The 23765-nt window shown below is 43.5% G+C and overlaps 2 protein-coding genes across 4 annotated transcripts in view; one reads left to right on the plus strand and one right to left on the minus strand.

Annotated features, from left to right (window-relative positions):
* Nucleotides 1–23765, plus strand: part of SPATA22 (spermatogenesis associated 22) — a 69538-nt gene that overhangs the window by 22960 nt on the left and 22813 nt on the right. For all 3 annotated transcript variants that reach the window (XR_010825779.1, XR_010825780.1, XR_010825781.1), the window contains exon 10: nt 12286–12375. The gene's annotated coding sequence lies outside the window, so the exon portion shown is untranslated. The remainder of the gene's footprint in view (nt 1–12285; nt 12376–23765) is intronic.
* Nucleotides 1–23765, minus strand: part of LHFPL7 (LHFPL tetraspan subfamily member 7) — a 64047-nt gene that overhangs the window by 15215 nt on the left and 25067 nt on the right. The gene's annotated exons all lie outside the window — the stretch shown is intronic.

The raw sequence follows: 23765 nt of genomic DNA on the forward strand, positions 1-23765 counted from the left end.
GCAGCTGGGTTTTCCTGACTCTAGAGGTGAGTGCAGCCTGGCTTCAGGCATCCCTGCTCAGCTGTGCCTGCCCAGCTCCCTGCCACCCTGCTGAGAGCTGGGATCCCCATTTTGCTGCAGGCACCAGCACCGGCACTGCCAGCCCTACAACACAGCAAGGAGAAATGCCCCAGGCAGGCACTGTGTCTGGGCTGGTTAGTGTGTGACAAGGGCTTCCTTCAGGGATGACAAAAATAACTCCATTGCATCTCCATCTTCTTGCATGTTTGAGTTAATAACATTTATGGGGCAGCACAGAAAAAAATTAAGTTAATTACATCATTCATCATCTCAGGATACCAAATTACACTGTAGCTGAAAGAGATACAGAGAAATGTATCTAATAAACGTAGTATATTTTGCACAATTTACTTTGCATTTTCCATATGCTGCAAAAAGCACAGGACAGTATGACTTCTTAATGATCATAATGTATGTGCAGAAAGAGCAGTTCCCTGAGGACTGCTGATTAATCAGGGAAATACTCATTTGTTCTGCCAGAAGTGATGTGCATCAAGGCACGGCAAATGATGAATCTTAAATGCATACAGCAGCCATCAGGGTTCAAAAGTTTCCATTCATTTAACTATTTTTCCCTCCAAGAAAGGAATAAGTTTCTGCACAGTGCTGGGATATAATGGCACTTGTTCTCCATCCTAATTCCTTTAGGGTTTTGTCTCATGAAGGCATAAAGAGGCCCCACGTTCATTTCAGCAGCTGTAAATGTATGCGAGTCAACTTCCAAACTAAGAAATCACTGCTGCTTGCTTAGAGAGGGGGAGGACATAAGGTCCCCACTACAGTATCTGATTACAGTGGAAGGGTCTTGGGAACAAGTTAGAAGATTAAAAGGATTTTTCATCAGGTTTTTAGTACCCTAGAAACACTGCATGCCCACTGACTGCAGTCCTTCCCACACTCCATCACAGTCATATTAATTTTGTGGTTTGGCACGGTTGTTGCCACCTTGAAGTTTGCTACCTGGTGTTTGCTAGTAACGATGTGCAACCTCTGTGCTGCACACGTATTTCTCTAGTGTTCATTTGCAAATGAGCCGCAGAGAGAACAAACTAAAAGCAGATGTGTCATACTTTTCTCTGTACATTTGGAAGCTCAGTTGTGGAAATATCTTTGTCAAATAAATGAATTCCAGGTCACTGGGATAAACAGATGCAATAAAATACTTGTATGCAGAAAAAAGCCGTATGAAAATGCGATCCAATAACTCTTCAAGGAAATTGCTGTGTAAGAGATCCAACTTTGAGGCTTACCTCAGGCTTTTACATAACATGATAGTTAGTACTTTAAATTGGAGAAAATGTGATGGGATCTTTCAGCTTTTTTCCATTTGCTTTTTCAGTTTCATGGGATCAGCAGAAAGTGAATGGAACCAAAGCTGAACTGAAAAAAAAGCTGTGCTTTTGAATCCAGTGCTGCCTGAGCACACAGGGGGATTTTTTTGGTGGAGTAAGGAGTATGTGTTCCCCCTTATGGGCATCCCAAAATTGTCAGAAAATGTGGATTTTTTGTTTTCAAAATAGTATGAGAAAGAGGAAAAACAAAAATAAATGGGAAGGCTGAAACGTAATTGGAAAACAGCAGATATTTAGTTTGGCTCCTGATTTATTAATGCATTATAGTTATGCACTCAGGAATAAAACCTCACTTTAAATGTTTTCCAATTCTAGCAGGGATTATTTACAGGAAATAAAAACAGTTAAAGAATTGGAATAAAATCCTGCCTGTACTGAGTTGACAGGAGTGTTGCCACTGACCTCATTAGACCAGGTTTTGCCCCCAGATATCTACAGAGAACCACAGTTCTCTTGCAAGATGACTAGCAGATTAACATTCAACAACAACAGGCATTTTCAAAGCTACAGTGACAAAGTACTTGCACTTTATCTTCCCCAACACAATCCTTTATTTTTATTTGGTTGGCCTAAAAACTCTGCTCCATAGTTTTGCTTTTTAATGCAAGACAGACACTGATCCATGCTCCTTTTTAGCCTGTTTGCCCAGTGTGGCCACTCCCACTTGGCTTAAGCACCTCTTGAAATTATTTTCCCTCCATGTTTGTTAAAACATTTTTTCCTCTGAGATATCTGCTTTTGCAGCAGCAACTTTAAGGCATTTCAGGCTACTGAAGAACTACAAAATCAACACTGTGCTCACTGATATCATGAAGAACATGCTTCTTTAACCCTGTCCTTCAAAAACCCATAAGCATTTGCTGTACTTCATCAATTTGCCATATGCTTTTACAAGGAACATTTTGCACCTGTCACCATAATACAGGAGAAATGCCAGCTTTGGAGGAGAAAACATTAACTAATTTACACAAAGCCTTAGGTGGTCTATTAGCCCTGCATAAAAACAAGAACATGTAATTACTGGATCTACAGACAGAAGTAAATTTGATTGACTACAAAGAAGGAACAAGTGGAGCAATTAACAACAAAACACAAGTAAACTCCTTTGATGGGGAACCCAAGACCTGGCTGAATGATGCTGATAGCACAGTATCTCTCTCTGCTGTCCCAAGAGATGTGTCCACAGAAAAACTTTAACTCCATGCAAACGATTAAACTTCTCTCAACGACAGTGCTTTGCTATTTGCGGCTATTGAGGACATCTTGGATTGCGGAAGTTACAAACCCATAGCTGTATAACCAAAATGTAGTCAGTTCAGCACAGTAGTAGTCTTCTAACAGTATCTGCATCATTAATTCTGTCAAATCATTCTTTCTGCTTTGTTTTTAGACATGGCTAGCAGCCATGGTTGCTCCTCTATGGCTGATGCTATTTTGGGAGCATAGTGTCTCTCACCACGTACATGACCGGGCAGTGCAGGAGATGCTGTTCTAAAAGTGTGATTGAATAGTTACTTCATAGGCTTAAGTTCATCAAGATACGTGTAACTGGTTAGACACAAGTACGCTGTTAAACTTAGAACAGCGAAATACGTCCAAAAGAAAAGCATCTTCACTTTCCAGCTCCCCGGCCCCGCAGGTTAATAGCAAGCATTTTGGCAGTGCCTGTGGTAAGGCAGGAAGCTGGGGTGTTTCTGTCGCAGCTTCCGTCCACGATTTGATTTAATGCTCTCTCTGAGCAATTGCATCTCAGTGCTTGTAATAAGAAAATGTCATAAAAGTACCTGCTGCCTGGTCCAACATCTTTTGGCTTTGACAGTTCAAATTTACAGCTTTAATTCAACAGTCTGGAAGCCTGGTATTCTGTACACAGTGAAGGGGTGAAGGAACATTATTTTATAAAATTACTTACCTGTGTTCAGTGACCCATGGAGGATCAAACCCCTCAACCCTTGTACAACAACTTGCAGATAAATTTGTAGTCCAGATTGCCCAGTGCCAAATTACAAAGTTAACCCCCTGGATGTCCTGACTCAAGCGTTTTGACCCCATAGAATGAAGAGTTGAACTTTCAGCAGCTTATGTGAACAAGTGCTTGACTGGATTCTCTCGGCCTCTTCTCATGAGATCCTCTCAAGCTTGATTTCTCAATCACGTATACAACAAACTGCATTTTAAAATTGTGGTCTCCTGTTCTTACATTTCTATGAGTTTTTTCCTAACAGTTATTTTGCTGAGGGATGGCGTAGCTAGAATACACAAACAATTATCAGTGAATCCAGCACCTGCATTGCTCTTGCTGCTTTTTGGACACCTTCAGAGCAGGATGACTGAGGCTCCTTCTATGGGCAAGAGATATGGGCAGTGTAGAGGACACAGCTGTATCCATGCCATGATCTTGCGTACCCTGCATTGAGTGTGCCACAGCTCCAGGTGTATTTGGTATTCTCCTTAAAGCCTCATCCTACCACTGATTCTGAAAAACTTCCTTCCTCTCTCCAGACTAATATCAGTAGGATTTAGGGGCTTAAATTGTGACATCTGTTGCCTGCCCCTCACACCACTTCCCTTATCAGCATTGACACAAACCATTTTTCCAGGGAATTCATCCGAGTGAGGCAGTATATTGCTGGCTTTGGGGCCAGTGCCAGGACAACCTGTGTGCTGGGAGTAGGTCAGCTTTTGTGTGCAAGGCAGACAGCTGTTTTTATCAAGTAGTTTCTATAGCAATCATAGAATCGTTAAGGTTGGAAAAGACCTCCAGCGGTGATTTGACTTTCCATGTATTTTGTGTTCTTTGAAATGGTTTATAAAATACTGTTAATAAATTAATAGTGCACTGAGCACTATTACACATTGCACTGAGCACCCGTATCGGGAGTTGGAGTATGCCCTTCAGAGCAAGCGTGGTCCTACTATTCCTGATAAGCAGGTGAACCGGACACTTCATTGCACAGAAGCAGTAAGGCCAGATGCAAGGTGCAGCTTTACACACAAGGCCCGCAGCCCGCTTTTTGCAGCAGTCACTACACAAAAACTGCACATCTGAAACACGCGCTCGTCCAGAGCTAAGTGCCTGCATGAAAGGCACTGACATGCACCACTGGGGAGACCCTGGACAGAACAGCTATGGGATTTCCTTTAGGAAAAGAGCCTTGTGTGGCTGTCACACACAAGACAATGTCACCCTGCTGAGCACAGTGGGTTAGGGGGAGGTGAGTAATGAAGCATTAAGCAGAGGTGAAGGGAGGCAGCACCCAGCCATTGCCCAGACCATCCCACACCACAGGGAGAGGCCAACTTTGACACTTTTGCTCCTTTTGCAATCAAATTTGAGTCCCGCATCTCTGTTGCTGCTGTGTTCCCAGGGGTCACGTTTGGGGCTGTTATAAAATGCAGGCACGCCAGCATTTCAAATGTCCCCAATCTGTGCCATATATGCAGCTGTTTAATGAGGCCTGCTGTCATTACAGCAAAATGACTCAAGGACTTTCTTAAAAAAGCTTCTTATTTATAGTGCCATAGATTACCTCGGTGCCTTTTTACTGGGAGGTGCTTTGAAGTGCTATGCAAACATTATAAAATGGTCCTGAAATAATGTGAATTTAAACAGAATCTAAAACAGAAATCATAAATCCTGGTTGGAAGAGAAAGCATTCATTGAAATCTGCTGAAATCTTTGGCAAAGTAGTATTTTTATTAAAATATTCACTTCTAAGCTGGAGTTTTACGGGGTATATTCTGCAGGGGAGTCAGGGTGAGTGTGTATTCAGGCAACAATTCCTGATGGAGAGATCTATGTACGAAGTGTAAAGATTAGTAAGAATTTTCACCTACAATCACAACTACCTAAAAACCATTGCAAAGCAATGTCATTATTCAGCCATAATCTTCAGAAAACAAGAGCTAATTTTTCAAGGCAGTGTCTCAATTTTTGAAGCAAATGTCAAAAACCTTTACCGATTTCCAGTCCTCTTCAAAGCTCTACATAATCCTGTGTTTAATTTTATCTTAGACCTATGCAATCTCACTCCGATGTTTTCTTTCTTACTGGCTTTCATGTTTTCTTTCCTCTAGTTTTACATCTGCTGCTATACTGTGACTTAACTCAGGATTATCTCTATGATTCTATGATCTCTGACTTCTCTTGGCACATCAGTCTCTTTCCGTCCTTTCCATCACATTTCTGTGACATCCTCACTTCTTTTTTGTAAAATACAGACTAAACTTTAGTGTTGTGGCCCTATTTTTGTTGTTGTTTTGTGTTATGGCATTAGTTTCAGTTTGTGCTTCAATCTGCCATTGAGATATGGAAAATCTGATTCGTACCCACCTCTGTGTGTATTAGTGCAGGCTTTCTCTCACCAGATTAACAATAGTGGAGATGAGCCCTCCATGCAGCTATAGCTACGCATCCCTGTTTGAACAAGAAAAATATTTGAAGTACCTACTTGGTGAAAAGAGGAGAAATCCAGGACACGCTGATTTAAGTCTTCGTGTTCCTACAGTGGATAATTACAGGTGGAATCATAAATGGAAATGTATTTATCAGACTTGGACCTGCTGCCAGTGCCCTTCCCGTCAAAACTCAAACAGCATCAATAAAGAGAAGTTGTAATGAGAGAGGTTCCATTTAGCCTCTAAATCTTTTTTTTTTCCTTAGGTATCCATATTTTAATGGAATTAGTATGCTTTTTAATGTAGGAGACATTTTGATGATCTTAAATACAGTTTCTAATCAAACATTCTGTAATTAAACTTCTTGGTTTATCTATGTAAAATGCCAAGGAATTAGAGCAAGCCTTATGCCTGCAGGTTAAGCCCTACTTGAACTCAAAGACACACAGGGAAGACAGCGTCTAACACCAGGTCTCACCTGATAAAGCAGTTGTGAGAGCAGAAGGGTGCCTGTATACCAGAGAGCCCATGCAGCTGCAGTGGGGCAGAGCAAAGGAAAGCCCATGCATTTGTGCTGTGTCAGGGCTGATGGGCTGGACGTGCTCCCAGCCCAGCAGGCCATGTGCCTCCTGGCCTGGCTCAGCTGGAAACTCCTGCCTCTCTGGGCTATTTACTCGTTTACTTTTTCCATAACCTTTGATGAGATTCCCAAATGTGATGTGGCATTTGTGAGACATAGATTATTTTAATCAGAAAAGAATATTTCGGAAAACATGCAGGTGACATAAGCACACTGAGTTTTGAATGTCTTCATTCTTACATGCCAACATATATTATTGCATCCCAGAAAAATACCTTCTAAATTATCATTTTAATTAATTTGTGGAGGGCCTGTCTTATAGACAGATTTATGCTATATTCACCTTTGTTTGCTATATCTGTAAAACATCCATTATTTTTCCATTGTGTAAGTGATCTCATTTCTGTTGCTTTCCCTGCAACACAGTGCCATGTTCATTCCTCCTTATAAAATCTCGGAAAGAAAAGCAATTTGTAAGAATGACAGAAAAATGGCTTCTCATTTGTGTACACCACAGCGCTCTGACACACAGAAAGAGGCTCTGGTGAGTTTCACAAGCCCTAATTCTCACTGAGTTTCAAGCAATCCAGATTAAAAAAAAATCACGTCAACCAATTCGATCATAAAGATTCTAATTCAGCACAGGTTAATTGAGAAGTCAGATTTCCTGCTATCACTTCTGGAGAGGAGGGAGATAAGCGAACACAATGACTCTTTATCAACAATATGGGGACTTCATTTAGGGAGAGAGCATTAGGTTACAGGCTAGAAGATTAGTAGCAATCAGACTGCTCTCAGAAAAGAAAATGCACCGGGTAATAAAGATAGAAGGCATGAAGCTGGATGCATAGAAATGAGGTTTGATGCCAAATATTACAGGTCAGATCCGAGCTATCTGTCAAGTTGGCACCGATCATTGCCAATGCACAATTATTATTATTCACCTGTGATCAGGTCATTTACCACTATCAAGTCAATGGCTCCACCCACCTATTCCATTTGCAAATGGCATTTTAATGAAAAAAAATCCATCTATTATCTCTCTGAGATCGCTAACCATTGTATTATAGCATGAAATACATTTACTTTTTCCCAATCACCCATAAAAAGATATCAACTGTTATTCTGTTTCTGAGACATAATCCCATAAATCTGAGTGCAGTTCTGCATTTAAAGCTGGCAGGCTTATTTTTCCTTTTTCTTTGTGTACCATGTGTTTTCCATACCAAAAAGTGCCTGTTTTGTTGCAAGTGACAGAAGGAGAATTTAAAGGGATGCTGGAGGATCATAAAGACTCCCCTCTACCCAATCCCAGGCATGCATTCACCTTATTGTTCTGCTGACTAAAGAATTAGAAACTATTAATATTGTCTCTGCTGGCAGGTCAGAAAAATACTTATTCTGTAGTCAAGTAGATTAATCCAAAGGGGGAAATAACCCTGCAAAGCCCTGCAAAAGCTGGCTGTCTCACCAATCCATTTTCTAAACCCAGATGTTTTCAATCTGTTAAGTGTTAATCTCACAATATTTCTTTTTATGCCTACTGAAACAATTTTAACATGTTTTGAGCTATTAGAGAATTCATGCTATTAGTGCAGTTATTATTCTTTATGAAGGAACCTTTTGAACGAAGCCCTGTCTGTGAGTTTGTCGGTCAGTTGCTCACATCGAGGCATGTTAGGACCTCTTGCCATTGGCTTTTTTGACGGGCTCTGGATACTGCCCAACTTCGGCTATTCTTTTCAAAGGAGCATATAGTGCAATCGGAGGCAGTATAATACATCCTAGGTAAATTACAGATTAAACACTGGCGTTCTGTGATGAGAGCCTGAATGAACTAAGATTTAGGCTTCAAAGAAGATGATTGAAGGGTTTGGTCCTGGGAAGATATTGAGCACCCGTCCCCTCTGCATATCAGCAGGGAATTCTGGATGCTCGGTGCCCTCCCTTGAGAGGTGATCTGAGTGAAACAGTTAAACTACCAAGCAGTTATTACAGCGCTATATCCAATGACTAATTGAGGTTCCTGGGCAGACCAGAATGAGTGGGCAGAAGTTGACGTCAGAGGAACTGTATTGCAGAGACCATGACGAGTATGTAGAATAGGTTTGCAAATGAAGGCACTGGAATCTAGCCTTGGATTTACTCCAGCACAAACTGAGTAACTCTACGAAATTAGTTAGTAGTTAGTAGTTTTTCCTGAAAATTGAATTGATTTTTTTCTTTCTTACACACATTCATCTTATGCCTTATCTTGGCATGACTTTGGTCTCCTCTGATAAAGAGCTGGTTTGAAGTAAGACAGCTAAACTGTGAGTTTTAAGCTGAGACCTCTTCTGTGACAGGTGCTGATGGGCCCTGCTATCTGGGCTTGCTGCGTGAAGAATAATGGCTTGTGAAAGGAAGGTTACGAAAAAGGTCATGAAACAGCTCAGGAAGCCTTGCATTTCATGTCAAGGATCTTAAAGGTTATAGGAGGGCTGCAAAACTTCCCTCTGGAGCTGCTGACAGATCTGTGTCATGATTATTACCTGATTTTGATAAATCATGTTGCTCTACCATTTGCAAAGGCTTCAAAATGCTGTTTGTGAGTCATGGATTCCTGTGAAATACTGGATGAATTGCATATGAAAAAAACAGCTTATGCCTTCCTACATGTCCTGCTGGCATATATACTGCACAGAAACTGGCCTTTGCCATCTGAGAGAGGGACTTTGCCCCTAGGGAGCTGCCCAGCCTTCAAAGTTGGCACTTGAAGGCTTTTCTCCATTTTTATAGCGTGTGGAGCCTCTTCCAGTTTTGTGAGTCTCCATAGACATCCCAGATGTCCTCAGCCATTTAGCCCCTGAATCCTTAATCAAAGTCCCTTTGCACAGCAAGCAGGCAGTAGATTTTGTCTGTGGGAACTGGCTAGCAGAGAATACGTGTAGCTGCAGGCAGCTGTGCTTACGCACACAGGGTGAGGGGGTTATCATTGGGTTTAAGGATGCTTCTTTCATTAGTTTGGTAGGAGATGAGGAAGAGGAATCAGTTTAAAATTAAAACAAGGATTTTCCAACTTGTCCTTAGCATTTATAGGACTTCCTTTGCCTCACAGATCCTCAAAGAGAAGATGGAAAGCCGTTCATCCTTATTTCTTGTGCTTTTAGTTCAGATTTTCATTGTTTATACTACTTTAAGCAAAATAACTGTTGTGGAAATGCAGTCATTTAAAAAATCCAGCCTACTAAGCCTTAAACAGCAAAGACATGTCCTGCTATGTTTGTTCCTTTGTTGTTGCTATGGCATTACCACACATTTTTCCATGTAGGAAAGGAAATCCCATGGAGACCAGATAATAAAGGCTTGAATTTCCAGGGCACAGTGTCTGTCTCGCCTCTTGACCTGTTTGACACCCTCTTTCACCAAACCTGCATTCATTGAATCCATATAAACAGCCAGCCATCAAAGGAAATATTTTAAAAGGATTGCTCATGGTTAGCCTTAATGAAATATACATTGGAAAACTTGCATTTTAATCACATTTGGAGTTCTGTGTTTCAAAATGCAGGTTTTGTCTAACTACATCAGACTTGTCATTCACGGAAGTTTCCTTCCGTAGGATGCCTGCATTTAAAAGTCAAGTTAACCAAACCCAAACACATTTCCCAGGAGGCCGTAACAAGCTAGACAAGCATCTCACACACTTGGTGTCTGACCTCTGCGCTCTACCAGGTGTGTCTGCCTGCTACTGCAAGTGGCTGAGTTGCTGCATGTTTATTCAACATCACCAGGTCAGAACAGGGTGCTATGAGGTTTCATCAAAGTACCATCACTGCATAGTGCTTGCTGGGATAACCGTGGCTTAAACCTTTCATACGGTGTGACGCTGGTTTACAAAGATTATTCCTGTGTCCTAGCCAAAGTCTGCTCTGCCAAAAGCCCCTGGCCATTCTAGGTTGCACAGGACCTCTGTGCTTTGGTTTATTTTAGAAATAGCTATTTCCTGGTGTTACCTGAAATTATCCTTTGCATATTTCTTGAAATTGATGTGTTAATACAAGTTCATAAAATGCTCTGGGACATTCGTCCTATGTGGTTTTTCATTCAGGCTAAGATACATGGTAGTTGTCATACTCAGTACCATTGATCTTCAACTTATTTTATTATATACATGGTTATAATTTGTGTCCTTTGTTGAAGACAGGGAAGAGTGAACAGTTCACAACTGACTAAAGAGCAAATGCCTCAGATTCAAAATTGTTCTGATGCACAGTGGCATGGTGTATTTTGGGCTATACATCTTGGCCTTCATTTGTTGTCTGTCATACACTGCTGTCATTTTTCTGTAACATAATTCAAAGGCACTGGCCTAGCAATCCCGGTATAGTAATAGTGCCTTGTATCCTCTCAGCTTTCAAAACCACATATCCATATTGCATATAGGATATTGCAGCCATAAGCCATATCCAGCCAGCGCGGGTTAATCTGCCACAGGCAACATACGGCTTGTGGCCTTCCAAATTCTTTAGACAGTACAGGAAAACAAAAAGCAGCCTTGCAGACTTAATGGACTTTTAATGGGTTTGATGGATTCTGCATCAGCAGTTTCTAATGGAACAGTTAAAGAGGAAAAATTTCTTTCCCATGGAGATTCCTAGGAAAAAGTGAACTGACAGTGCAAAGGCTCCTATTTGCAACACTTTGATGCTGTGCAAGAGAAAATGGCAGGACTCAAAGTCTTTGGCTTCTCTGAGAAGTCATTGAATTTTCAGGGGTTAGTAACTGAGCCGTGTCCGCGCCATAAGCTTGTCACGTACCGCTGCACCCGTAAACCCCATGAAGCCGATGACCTCCTTAATCGGGGCCATTTAACTCAATCCCCTGGAGCTGGTGAAGACGGGGTGCAGAAACTGAGGCTAAAAGTCTGCTCTCATGCCTAGAGGGCAACTGTGTTTTTAGATGGGGAGTTGTTCTGCAGTGATCAAAAACAAGACAAAGGCTAAAATTCCTTTGTTGAATCCAGACAGGCAGCAGCAATAATATATTCCTTCTAGTCACATATTTTTGACTTTGTTATTTTTGCATAATCTTTTAACTTCAACTATTGATAAGTAAAATGGTTTACAAATCAGAAAGTAAATCACCATTCACCACTAAGCTACTACTGTGCCTTTCATTTGTAAGGCAGTTTTCAAACTTGTTTTTTGATCAGTTTGGCTGACATTTTGTTTTCCTACTATTATTTATGGGCTGTATCTTATGAATGGATATGTAAAATACTTTAATTCCAGTTGTTGCAGTTTCTCAGCTGCCATCACACAAAAGCTTTCTCCAAGTAGAACACTCAGGTACAGAGTTTGTTCTCAATTGTGCTGATACAAATTCAGCCATCACTCACTGAGATCAAAAGGGCTTTCCTCAGATCTAGAACCATTATCAGTGTTTAAAAGAAAAAATCTGAGCAATGCTCTTCTCAAAGTGTGCATCACCACCTCCCAGCAGCACACTTTGAGGATGGGGTTAACTCACTTATCCAGTGTCCTCAGCTCAGTAACTGAACCTGGTGCTTCTTGTTGCAAGGGATTATCAAGTGCATTCAGCTGTGATTTGACTGCTTTAATAATAATACGTCAGAAACATGGCCCCATTTGTGCTGGGCAGATTTTGTAACATTTGCTTTCCAAGATTTTGGATGCACCCAGTCATTTTCAAGCAACTGTGTTGTTGGATATACTAAAACTCAGTGACTAATTAAAGCAAGTATATTAGTCCCCTTTTGATGGCAGGTGTTTACTTTTTTCCTGTGAGAGAGCAGGCTATCACTGAAGCAAACCTGCAGCTCTTAAGCCTTTGCTTGCAAGAACTGTCGCCAGATGCCAAAAATCTTGCCAATTATTACTCTCCGTTTCACAGGTTTCTCTGATCTCTGAGCTTCTGACTTCACACCTGAGTATGGAACAGACAATGTGTGAAAACAAGAGCTTTGTTGCTAAGGAGCGTTTGGTATGTAATTTTGCTATTTATTTCCTTATACTAAACGATAGTTCATTTCTCAGGAAGAAATGTGTAACGTGGTTCACAGCAGCTGTAGGTGAGGTGCAGTATCATGCAAAGGAGAGGGAAGAGCAGTGCCTAAAAATTTCTGCTTCGCGTTGGCTTACTCTGGTTATGGCTCGGTGGTTTCCTGGACTTGGGTCACTCGGTCAGTGGCCAGTTCCTGCACTTGCACACTGTCTTGTCGGGGCCAGACCTGGTGCCAGAGCAGCAGCTGGCCCATGGGAAGCCTCAGCAGGGAGGCAGAGTGGGCTCTGCCCCTTGCAGGCCGAATGGGTTTCATTTTTCATCTCAGCACATGGAAATGGTATGGTTAATTTGTATGACATCGCTGTGACAACACGGAGCTGTGAAGATGACGGATGTCACAAAAGCCATTACAGGGCAGTTTGTCAAAGATGACTACAAACACAGCACAAGGCAAAAGACACAGTTTTGTGTGTGTAAATGAGGCAATTACAACCAGAGGCATGCAGGGCGCATATTTGCAAAACTACAGCCCTCTTGTTTGAAGACGTGCCTCTCAGCCACATTATGCAGGGCTTTCCAGGCTTGCCTGGTTTTGCATTCAGGCAAGGAGGAGAGTAGGCGCACAGCCTAAATTGATGCTAGAGGCCTTGCACCACAAGGCCAACAAGTTTTGCTGGTGCTCTGCTGGACCCAGCACAACTCCTCCCTGTTTTAACCACAAAGTTCCCAAAGACCAGCCTTTCCTGGGGGTGGGGAGCAATCCTGCACAAGGCCTTCAAGAGTAATTTATCCTTATTTAGAAAGGCATGTTATTCTAATGGCATTCCATGCAAGGCATGATACAGTTTAAATGTTCTTCACTGGTTACAAACGTGACCTTCATTAACTCGTCTTTGTGTGCCTAGATCTACAGGAACAGCTCATTGCATTTCAATTTAATTTAATTTGAATGATAATTTAAAAGTTGTTTGATGCAAATGCGACCATCTGCATCCTCACAGCTGACACAATTTTTAAAAATGAGTTTATTGGCAGGGGTGGGGGGAGCTTGATGGAGAATGGAGCTAGGGGCTTTACAAGCACCCCTTAGAGCACCCCAGGAGCAAGCTGTGAGTGCTGGGGCAGGGGAGAAGAGGTGCTAAGTCAGGGAGAGGAGCTGCTGTGGGTTCTCAAAGCTGTGTGTGGCCATATAAGCATGGAGAGATGATCACAAGTCATCAGGCAATCCCAGCTTGTGGTACTGCTTGTCATCTGAGTCATGGTACCTGCCCCTTGGACAAGTCAGCCAGAGCTGTCCTGGCACTAACTGTGTGGTAGCTTAAGCTGCTTGGGAGAGCTGAGCCAGGTTCTCTGCTGCCTCATAGGTGGCACTCCGGTGCCTTGGGCTTGCTCTTGCTAAGGATTTAATTTCTGTTCTCAAACTAAGAGCTTACGTTCTTAGCAGCACCTGTCGGAGCTCACAGTGACTTTGATGGGAGGGAGGTTGTAGGAAAAGCTCTATGTTCTTGCTATTGGCTAAATCTAAGCTGTGCCTGTCTATTTCTCCCTTCTGCTGTGGGCTGTGCAATCCTGGACACTCAGGGATAGCAAATAAAAAACAGTGCTAATTGCTGTTTGTTCACAGTCACTGCTCAGCTGCCAAACTTTGAATAACTTGGTAAAACTGAAACCCTGACACGTTGCACCGACTCTTCTAGAACTCACTCTGGATTGAATACTGGCTTTGTCCTAAAGTGATGATAAAGTGGTTTCTGTGACCAAATAAAGACCTTGAAAAGGCACCAGAGGAGCTATTTTGCTCCTAATGCTTCCTTGCTGGCAGAATTGCTCAGGTAGGATAGAAGGGGAGCTCCTTGCCCAGCCCTCATTTAGAACAGCAGCAGTTCTCCTCTCCAGGGAGCAGGGTAGGATGTTTGGAGAGCAGCTTCCCATCTGGGTCCACCAAAGCCTACGGGATCTCCACTGAAAGGGCCAGTGAAGGGGAGAGAGCTGTGGAGGTATTAAAACAAATTGCTTTCTGTCCTGTACTCTGAAAACCTTCTGTATTTCCAATCACGCTTTTTTGGCACCTGTGTGCAACAGCCATTGAACTGGTGCTCATGGGAATGTCATTGAAAGCTTTTAGCTAAATTTGCAGGCATCATCTCCCTTGCTGTTGTGAATCTGGATGAGGGAAATGAGAAAATGACCCTTTCTAATATGGAGTGGTTGGCATAGCGTTGTCTGTGGCTCAGGGGACCTGGGTTTAATTCCGAGTACAGCCCTATGTTCCTGAGAGGCTTAATTCTCTCTTCTGATTTCTAGTGAAACTGCAGCATTACCATTCCTGAAAGAGGCAACCGTACCCATCTCTGCTTTTTTGGGGGGTTAGCACTGTGTGCTGCCACTTTCTCAAAAGTAAAAATAAGTGTGTACTACTTCAGCATAGTGGAATTGTAAGTGGGGTCTATACCAAAGCTCCATCAGAAGCAGATCCCTTATTAAAACGAGTGTGCTTATTATGAACAGTAGAGTTTATTGTCTTAGACCTAGGAACTGGATGAAATATTGTTAGAAAAATATTGCAGCAGCTTTTTGTGGCAAAGACTTAGCTACTGATGCATTTATGTAACGTTTTTCTTGCCTTTCATTTAAAGCCACGCTTTCTGCCATTTCTCTTGTGCTCGCTAAATTGGGACATGAGAAATCACATCTTTGGCAGCAAGAGCAATTGCCTAGAACTCCCCATACGGCTCAGTTTTCTTGTTGCATTGTGTTTCGGGTGCCTCTGAGTTGCGTTAACAGTCACCTCAGGAACACCAAAGCTTGGAGATGCTCGTATGGCTGCATTTTAGGTAGCAAGGTGCACAAATGACTCAGTTAAACTTGGTCTCACTTGAAGCTCACTTTACAAGCAGCCTGACAGCATCCTTGGCTCCCTAACTGGCAGGAGAAAACTAAATGTAGCAACCTAATTTCTTCATTTCTATTGGATGCCTCTTACTCTATAAATTATATTTAAACTGTAGTTATGAACATTAAAAAATGTTATCTAAGTCGGCTTTTGGAAGGAAGCAAGGGAGGCCCCTGCTTTTCTAATGAGAGATCAGACTGAGTGAATAAGGTGTACAGAGAGGCTGAGAAGGTGGCTGGGAGCAGAGGCTTTAAACTGCGACTGTAAGGCTAATTTGGGATCCTTCTGCTCTGTGTCAGTATTGCTTCTCACTGAACCCATTAGAGAAACACTTAACAGAAAAAGGCAACCCCCCTGGGAGAGTCTTCCACCTCCTGTAGAGATTTGGAAGAAGGCTCACATCTACCCATTAGAAAAAAGTACTTTTAGCTTTTAAGTTCATATTATGGATCCAAACAACATATGCTAGAACTGAACACAGTCTTGCTGGGAGGGGATTTGCCAAATCCAAGGCTGTTCTAGCAATAAATAATAAACCTAATTAGACTCCTTCTCTCTGGAGCATCCAATTTTGCAATAGTGATACAACAGGGCATCAGAGCCTCTCTTCTTAATAGACATTCAGAACCGCACTGAAGTGTAACAACAACAAAAAAGCAAAATAACTTCATGCTGTTCTTGAGAACAGCCAATTGTAGACAGTTACATTATCCGTGGTTGTATTTCCCTACTATTGTACATCAGCAGCTTCTTTAAAAAAAAAAGAATTAAACAGCAGCTGGTCTGATCACTGTGCATTGCTATGCAAGACAGGGAAGGCAGCTATTTTATATGAATACTGATTGCAATGTGAGAAAACTATGGGTGCCTTATTTTTCTCACAATACTTAGTTTCCTGGTATCAAACATCTCTTTGATAGAAACCTTATAGTTTGGCTTTCAAGAGGCAAAATCACTTTAACTGGTGTGTTAGAAGGACTGCAGATTTCATCTGTCACTGAAAATCCTTCTGTGCTTCTTCTACAAACACAAACATCAAATGGTGGAGCTCTTCCAAGGCTGTCAGCTCAGATATCCTTTTCTGGCCTGGAAGATGCTTAAAATGAGAAGTTTCAGAGAGAGAGAGAGATGAGAGGACTCATGTTTCACCATCTTCACGCTTGCTGTGAAAACACCCACTATGTGCATTGCCCCTTGCTGGCAGTTCAGCTGAAAGACTGGGAATTCAGCTATCTTCTCCCTTTCGATCTCCAAGCTTTGGCTCTTCCCTCTGCACAAACCTTAAAACTAGTCAGAGGAAATGAACGGTGCTTTTCCACCTGCCGGTCTGCCAAGCCTGGCTGGCAAACCACAGCTGATGTTGCTGCTTAGTCCTGTGAGCAGCCAGCGCCGGTCGTACGAGGAGGGTTTTGTGCCTTTGTTGCAGGAGGAGAGTTTTTTGTGCTGCTGGGGTAGGAACCCCTCAACAGCTTGGTAGTTGAGCCTTTTCCCCCTTGTGTCCTCATAAATTAAGCATAACGTCTGCCTCCTGTTCCTGCAGACAGCCATATTCTAATAAATCATGTAAATAGAGACTTGGAGACTCACTGCCCTTTATTTCACTCAAGTCCCGTAACTCAGCTGTTAATTGGATCTGAGATAAAAATCTATTTTCCTGCATGCTCCCTAAGCAGGATGCTGGAAGGTCCTCTCCAGAACAATACCCTATAGCATTGCCCTATTTGTTTTGCTCCTCTCCTGCCCCGTGGAAGAGAGCAGTAAGGCAGCCTGGCCAAGCCCATGACAAATTTTCTTCATGGCTCTTCTGGGTCGCTCCTGTCCAGCTATCAGCTCTGAGCTGCCAGTGTTTTGGTGAATTTTTTGGGGCCATTTTTTGCAGCAGCAGCACAGCTGCCAATTCAGCGCTGTTTCTGCCTCTATTCCCAAAGCAGTGGTTTCCAAGGTGCCTGGCCAAGTGTAACCCCTTTGGAGCAATTACACCAGGCTGCTGGGGCAGCTCTAACCAGCAAATGCTTCATCCTAACAGTAGCCTTGTTTTTCAGAAAGGTACTAGAAATTTCTGGTAGTTTAACTGATGTAATGCCCCTTTTCAGGTGGGAATTTTATAGATGAAAACAGACATGTGAGGTTCAACCAAAAAGGTGTTTGAAGCTTCTTTCTCTGGAGGTAAATGCTAAATTTTCCGTTTACTTCTTCCTTTGCACTAACTACAACACAGAAGAAGTTTCAGGCTCTTTTAGAACAGCTCTTTAAAGAGATTAATAAAACCTACACCTATGGAAATGAGGAAATGCAATGTTTTTCCAGCATTTTTTCCTCAAAAGGGAAATCCTAAAACTTTTGCAAGAAGACTTGCACTGGGGCCTCTCGTCTAGAAATCTGTCACCTCCTTCGTCCTGTCCTGTCGAGTGGGTGGCTTTGGCTTGGGACGCAGCCCCTGTCCCCTGCCGAGCTCCCAGCCTGTGCACGCTGTGTGCAAACAGCACTGAGAGCAGGGTGATGCCTTCAGTTGGCCCTGTGCAGAGCCGCAGCCTCACGCAGCTCACGCCAGCTACGCTGTGGCAGTTTGGCTGCTGCTCTTGGTGTTTGTAGACCTAACCCGAACCAGTATCTAGGAGCAACAGCAAGATAGTTAGCTTTGGCAATTATCACTGCCTAACTGAAGCTGCTGCGGACCAAAGGCACGTTTTTAGACTGCAGAAGCAGCAATTAGTGTTTCATTAAAGTAATGAGCCTAGCTAGACTTCTGAGCCTCCCTGGGTATGCTGTTCTAATTTTGGGATCCGTCAAACTCTAGGGACATTGACATGCATTGGATCTTTCACCGTCATGGGTGAAAAACACGCCTGGAAAGTGATGAGAAGATTTTTGACTTTTCTTGGTTGGCTAATGGCCGTGGACATCTTGGTTTATGTGTGAAGCATCACCGGACAGCACCAACTGCAGAAAAACTAGATGGGTGCAATTGGCTCCGTGTCCTTGAAACGGGGGCCTCTCTAGCGCATAGGAGGCAGAGATGGCTCAGAGAGGCTGTTTCTGCTCTGGCTTTCAGGTTCTACCTCCAATCTAGGGGTAAAGAAAATATAAACAATGTCCTGTCTTATCTGTAACCCCAAGCTAGCATCCTTTTCATTAGTTTTCTGAAGGAGAAAAACATGTTTCTGCTCTGGTTTTGTATTTCAGTTCTGGTTCCTGTTTGGAAAGAATAATGCCTATGTTGGAAAACATCCTTTTTTTTTTTTTTTTTCCCTTGAAGTCTTGCCTGCAGCTGCGGCTTGGTGGTTCATTCACCTTAAAACTGAGGTCAAATCTGCCTTGAGGGGAAGGGGCTGACACCGCTTTGCCAGGTGCTAGGGCCCAGTCAGGCTGAGGAGGGTCAGTTAGGCTGTGCCACTGCTGGGCACCAGGGAGCTGGGATGGCAGAGATGCATTATGTGCACTAAGATGCATATGCTGCATTCAGGTGCCAGGTTTCAAAAACTATTAGCCGTAATATAGTGATTCACATCTTGTCAAAATGTCTTCTAGGTGCTTTCATTATTTTGCATCCATGAGATGAGTTAGTGACCTTAAACAATTTGTTAAACTTGTTCCTGCCTGTACAGAGAAGGCAGTCTCGTTTTCTTAATTGATAGCTGCTGTTCCCTATCTTTCTTGCTTGAAATACCCAAAATATGAGATGCACAATATGATTTATTATTTTCAGTGATTTTCGTGATGAAAGTCATAATGCAGAAGTTCATTGGACCTTCCCTGATGAAGTCTCTAGTGTCCCCACCTTTCGTACAGGTTTTAGTGTGGTGTTTATTCCATCTTGGCCTCACCTTGTGAAAAATACTTTGTCCTTTGGTATACTGATATATTTAAAACTGGACTGGACAAATAAATGCACTGAAAAAATGCTGAAAAACATCCTATTTCACTGGCAGATAGATGAGATGTATCTTTATAGGTAGTCCTGGTTTTGAAGGTCCAGGATAAAAATTTGCAGTGCACATCCCTCCCCACCACCGTTCTCACATATTAAGCTCCAGCTAACATACCAAACAGTATTTAGTGGTTTTGCTAGGAAATACCACTACAGAATCAGCAGAATATACCTTTTCTTTGACTGCTCTTCGGCATAATACAAAAATAAAACATCCTGCTGTGAAGCTTTCTAATATCCTAAGGGTATTACCCAATGTAGCTGTTAAGATAGCCTCTTTTCCTTGCAACCTGCTAAGTTTTGTGCTTTACTACTATCAGTAACTTGGAAACTTACTAAAAAAAAAAAAAAAAAGGCACAGAGCCATGCTTCAAGCAGCCTTCTGCTAAAGAAATGGACATGATAAAGTCATAAACTTTCTAGACAGTAGTTTTATCAGGAAGGTGTTAAAAGTAACAGCCAATAACCAAGGAGGTCTTTGGTGCCTGTCTTCTGAATCAATGCCCTTTGGGTTTGAAGAAATAGTCCTCTGGGATATGCACTTTGCATTTCCGTAAGGACTCTCTCAGAAGAACATATACCAGATATGGATATATGGATATACCAGAAAAATAGGAATGCTTTCCTGTAGACAAAAACTTGAGGAGGAAAAAACATGTTCCCTCATTCACTGCTTGATTACACAAGAGGTTTTTATTTATGGCTCTCTATCAGGCTTGGGATTTTCAAGGGGGGAGAATACAAAAGTATCTCATCTGGCTCCCATGAAGTTTCTGCCACTGAGCTGAGCAGAGGGGAGGGAGCTCAGCAATGGGATGCCCATTTGCAGGTCAGAGACAGGCCCCCTCCCCGTGACATTGGCGTTCAACACCCACTAAAACTCCAACCTCAGCACTGGTCACTATCGGCAGTATTTGTCACAGCTCATTATGCAGCAGGAATGTGGAAGCCTGGTGACCTTTCCCAGGGGGACAGGCAGAAAAGCAGCTACACAAAAGAGGGAAGAAAATATTGTACACTTCAGAAGAGAAATAATTGAATGTTATTGTGATGGAAAACACTGAGCTGACAACAGGCATGGACAAAGATTTTCCTTTTAGAGCATTGGTTGTGGGACATATGGGGTTTGGACATCTACCCAGGTTCAGCTTCCCTTCCTGCCTTCCCCCCTCACCCCCACTTCCAGGGAATTTCAGGCAGGTTGTGGAACGGCTTTCAGGTCCCGGTGGCATTAGGGTGTGGGGGAGCCAGGCACCTTATGATGCACTGGAGCAAGGATCAGAGGTGGGAGAGCTGGGGCTGCCTTGTGTGGTCTCCTGACAAGCAAAAGATGCAAGAGCCCTAAATATGTGATTTCTTTGCCTTGAATCCCTGAATAGGTATATTTTTAGCCTTTCTCCCCAAAGCTTCCCAGCTTCCATAGTGAAGGACTCCTAGGACTCCTCCCAGACTGCCTCCAGAGCAGACTTCAAATAGGTCCAGGTTCCCAACTACCTTTTTCCCCCCTTCATTTCACTCTAGTTTTTATTTAATCTGACTTCTCCAGTCTCCTGAGACAAACTGATTAATTCTTTTCCCCTTCATAGTCCCCTGAGTCCCTTGTTCAATCTTTCCTGCCTCAGTGAGATCTTAATAAATGCTGTCTGTGGCTGGAAGTAGGATTGGGTCTCAGAACTGTAATTAATTTTTTACTTCCTCCATTGCTTCAGTATGCTATTTACAGCTGTCAGCCCATGCAGAAGCGGAGGTGAGCAGACTCCCTTCAACTTTTGCTGCGGATTAATGCCTTGTATCTACCTTTCTTCTTCCTTCCTCTCTTATGTTCCTTGGTTTGCTTTGTAGCCGGTTTACTCTTGACACATGAAAACACTGATGGACTTCCAGTGAAAACATAATCCCAGCGACAATAATTGCCAGTGTTCCCTCTTTGCTCATGCTCTTTTATTTGAAAGCCTCTTGGTCCAGACAGGTTGCTCATGACAGGACTGCAGCAGTGTGACCATGGTCTCTCTATAATCTCCCCAGTTATTTCCTTCAATCTGCTCGCCAGTAGCAGCTCACAGGATTTCAACTGCAGCACACTGACTGTCAGCCCAGGGAGTGCTTTGGAGGCATTGCACAAAGGGAGAAGGATGCGAGCAACTGGGAGAGCGGTGGGAGAAACACAGCAGAAGTGACTAGGAGGATGGGCAGCCACGAGTGAGGAAAAAGCTATTAAAAGGGCTTGTAGTGGTTGGTAGAGGGGAGCACAGTGAATGCTCAAAGCCTGCAAACATCACCAAATTAGGTAGGGTGATGCTGTGGAATATAAATACGAGCAGATTGAAATTAATGTAGGTATAATTGGGCTGAGTGGGGGCAGTTGCTCCTTGCTGGCTGTGGGAACCTCCCCTGGTGGGGCAGGGTGCCCCGGCACCGACCGTGTTTAATCCTGAGGGAAGTGCCTGGGCCTCCTGCCCAGGACCCGCTCAGGGTTTCAGCAGTGAACTGGAAAGCTGCATTCAATATGCCAGCAAGGGAGTGAATGCAAATTTCCTCCTTCTCTCTCTCTTTTAGGTGAGATTTATGCCACCTCCACATGCACAGCCTCCTGGCAGCAATAAATCACAGTGGGGGAGGGAATGCAGCGAGGAAATGGTTACCCTGCAGTTTCTGTGCGAGGGGTAGGGAGATGGGATGTGTGGGATCAGCCAGCCGCTCCCAGGCACGTAGCCCCCGCATCACAAACCCGGTCCAGCACACACTCCTGCTCCTTCCAACAGCCACACCAGAGACCACCTCCCTGAGCCAGGGAAACAGAGAGAGGATTTGCTGCTTTAGCCACCCCCCTCCCCTTCGCTCTGTGTGAGTGTTGCACGTGTGCCCAGACACCGGAGGCTGGGACAGAGCTGGCAACCTCATCTCAGCAGATGGGTTTATTAGAGATGAGCGCTTTGCCTGCTCTGTGCCAAAGTCCTCCCCAGCGTGTGATGAGCTGGGCATCCCCCAGGCACGGGCTGCGTCGCAGACCTACAGCTCCTGCATCAGCAGGCACCTCACCCGCTGGCTGGGATGGGCCGGAGGTCCTGGTTCAGCCCAAGCTGTGGCAGAGCACGGCCCTGCCAGCAACTGGTGCAGGTGGAAAGATGTGAACTCTGTTTTGCCCCTGGCAATGGGCATTAATTCTGCTCACCCTGCAAATCTGGTGCAGCCTCCTCGACCTCTCTGTTGTCTGACAAGGGTGTCTGGGTTCAGACTGGGGAAAGCACAAGAGCCACAAAGAGCAGCAGGGACATGAAGCAAAATAAGCAGATGTGCCTAAAGAGTATCTGTTGTTTGGGGACTAGAAAAACTCCAGAGACACCTCTCAGGCACTATTAGTATTGCCATTGGGTGTCTTAACCTCTGCTCTGCAAAGTGGAATTGGTGGTGAGCAAGGCCATGGACGTATGCAAAGCAAGGCAGGTGCTGCAGGAGAGTTCTCAGTAGCCACACAAACCCTGCAGGGCACCAGCTCAGTGCTCTGCTACATTTTGCAACTCCCGGGCAAAAGCGCCCAGCTGATCTCTGATAAAACCTTTCTGTCTTTTCCCCAGTAGCCTCAGCCATCTCTCAGCCTTACCTTTCAGTCCTCTTGCTCCTGGGACTGATGGGGCAGCTCTCAGGACTGGAGGTACAGGAGATGCAAAGTCCCCTTCACACTGGCCACAAGCAGCAAGCACAGAAGGCGCAAAGGGAACAAGTTCCCTCCAGTGCGTCGTGCTGAGCCCGGCCCACTCTGCAGCCCACCACAGCCGCTGCCTGGGCCAGGGAAATAAGCCCTGCTCCAGAGATTTGGGGTTCAACCTCCAGGAAAGGCATTTGGCTGCTGCCTGTAAGCACGTGACTACAGTTTAATCCACTTTCAGAGCAGAGCTCTGACAGGCCCCCAGCAGAACTAGGACAGCTAAAAATACTCAGTGCATGGAGAAAATAATAATTTGGGTAGGACTGAACCTAAGTGATTTATCTCAAATCAAAAGGTGTAAAACATGGTCTCATCGGGTCAAGCATCAGAAAAGGAACAAAGACATGAGCTGGTCACAGGGTTTAAGAAAAGCAGCAAGATCTAAAAATAAAAAAAAATAAAAATTTCATAGCAAGAGCAGCAGATCCTGCACTAGCAACGCAGGGATGTGTGTGCCAATTTCCCCACCATACGCTGACTTTACCTTTACTGTCAGTCTAAATTCTGCCAATTATTAAATTATCCAACTTGCAGCAGGAACACAGTTAGATGTGATCCAAATGGTGTCACTACAATTATGGTAATTATCTGAAAACAAGCCAATTACTTCCCTCCTTCATGCCAGTTGGTACCAAGATAGCAGCTGTTCAAGGCAAATTTGTTATCACATTATTGTACATTTGTTAAAGGTTGAGGTTATAGATTCTAGCCTTCTTTTAAATATTAAAAATGCTATAAAGTCATGGAGTGTATAACTTATTAGGATTTTTTTTTAAATGTCAGGGAGAGAGAAATTTCTTTTACATGCCAAGAGAAGTGGTGGGAAAGTGATTTGCTAATGA

This window comes from Anser cygnoides, chromosome 18 (assembly GCF_040182565.1).
Source record: "Anser cygnoides isolate HZ-2024a breed goose chromosome 18, Taihu_goose_T2T_genome, whole genome shotgun sequence".
NCBI lineage: Eukaryota > Metazoa > Chordata > Aves > Anseriformes > Anatidae > Anser > Anser cygnoides.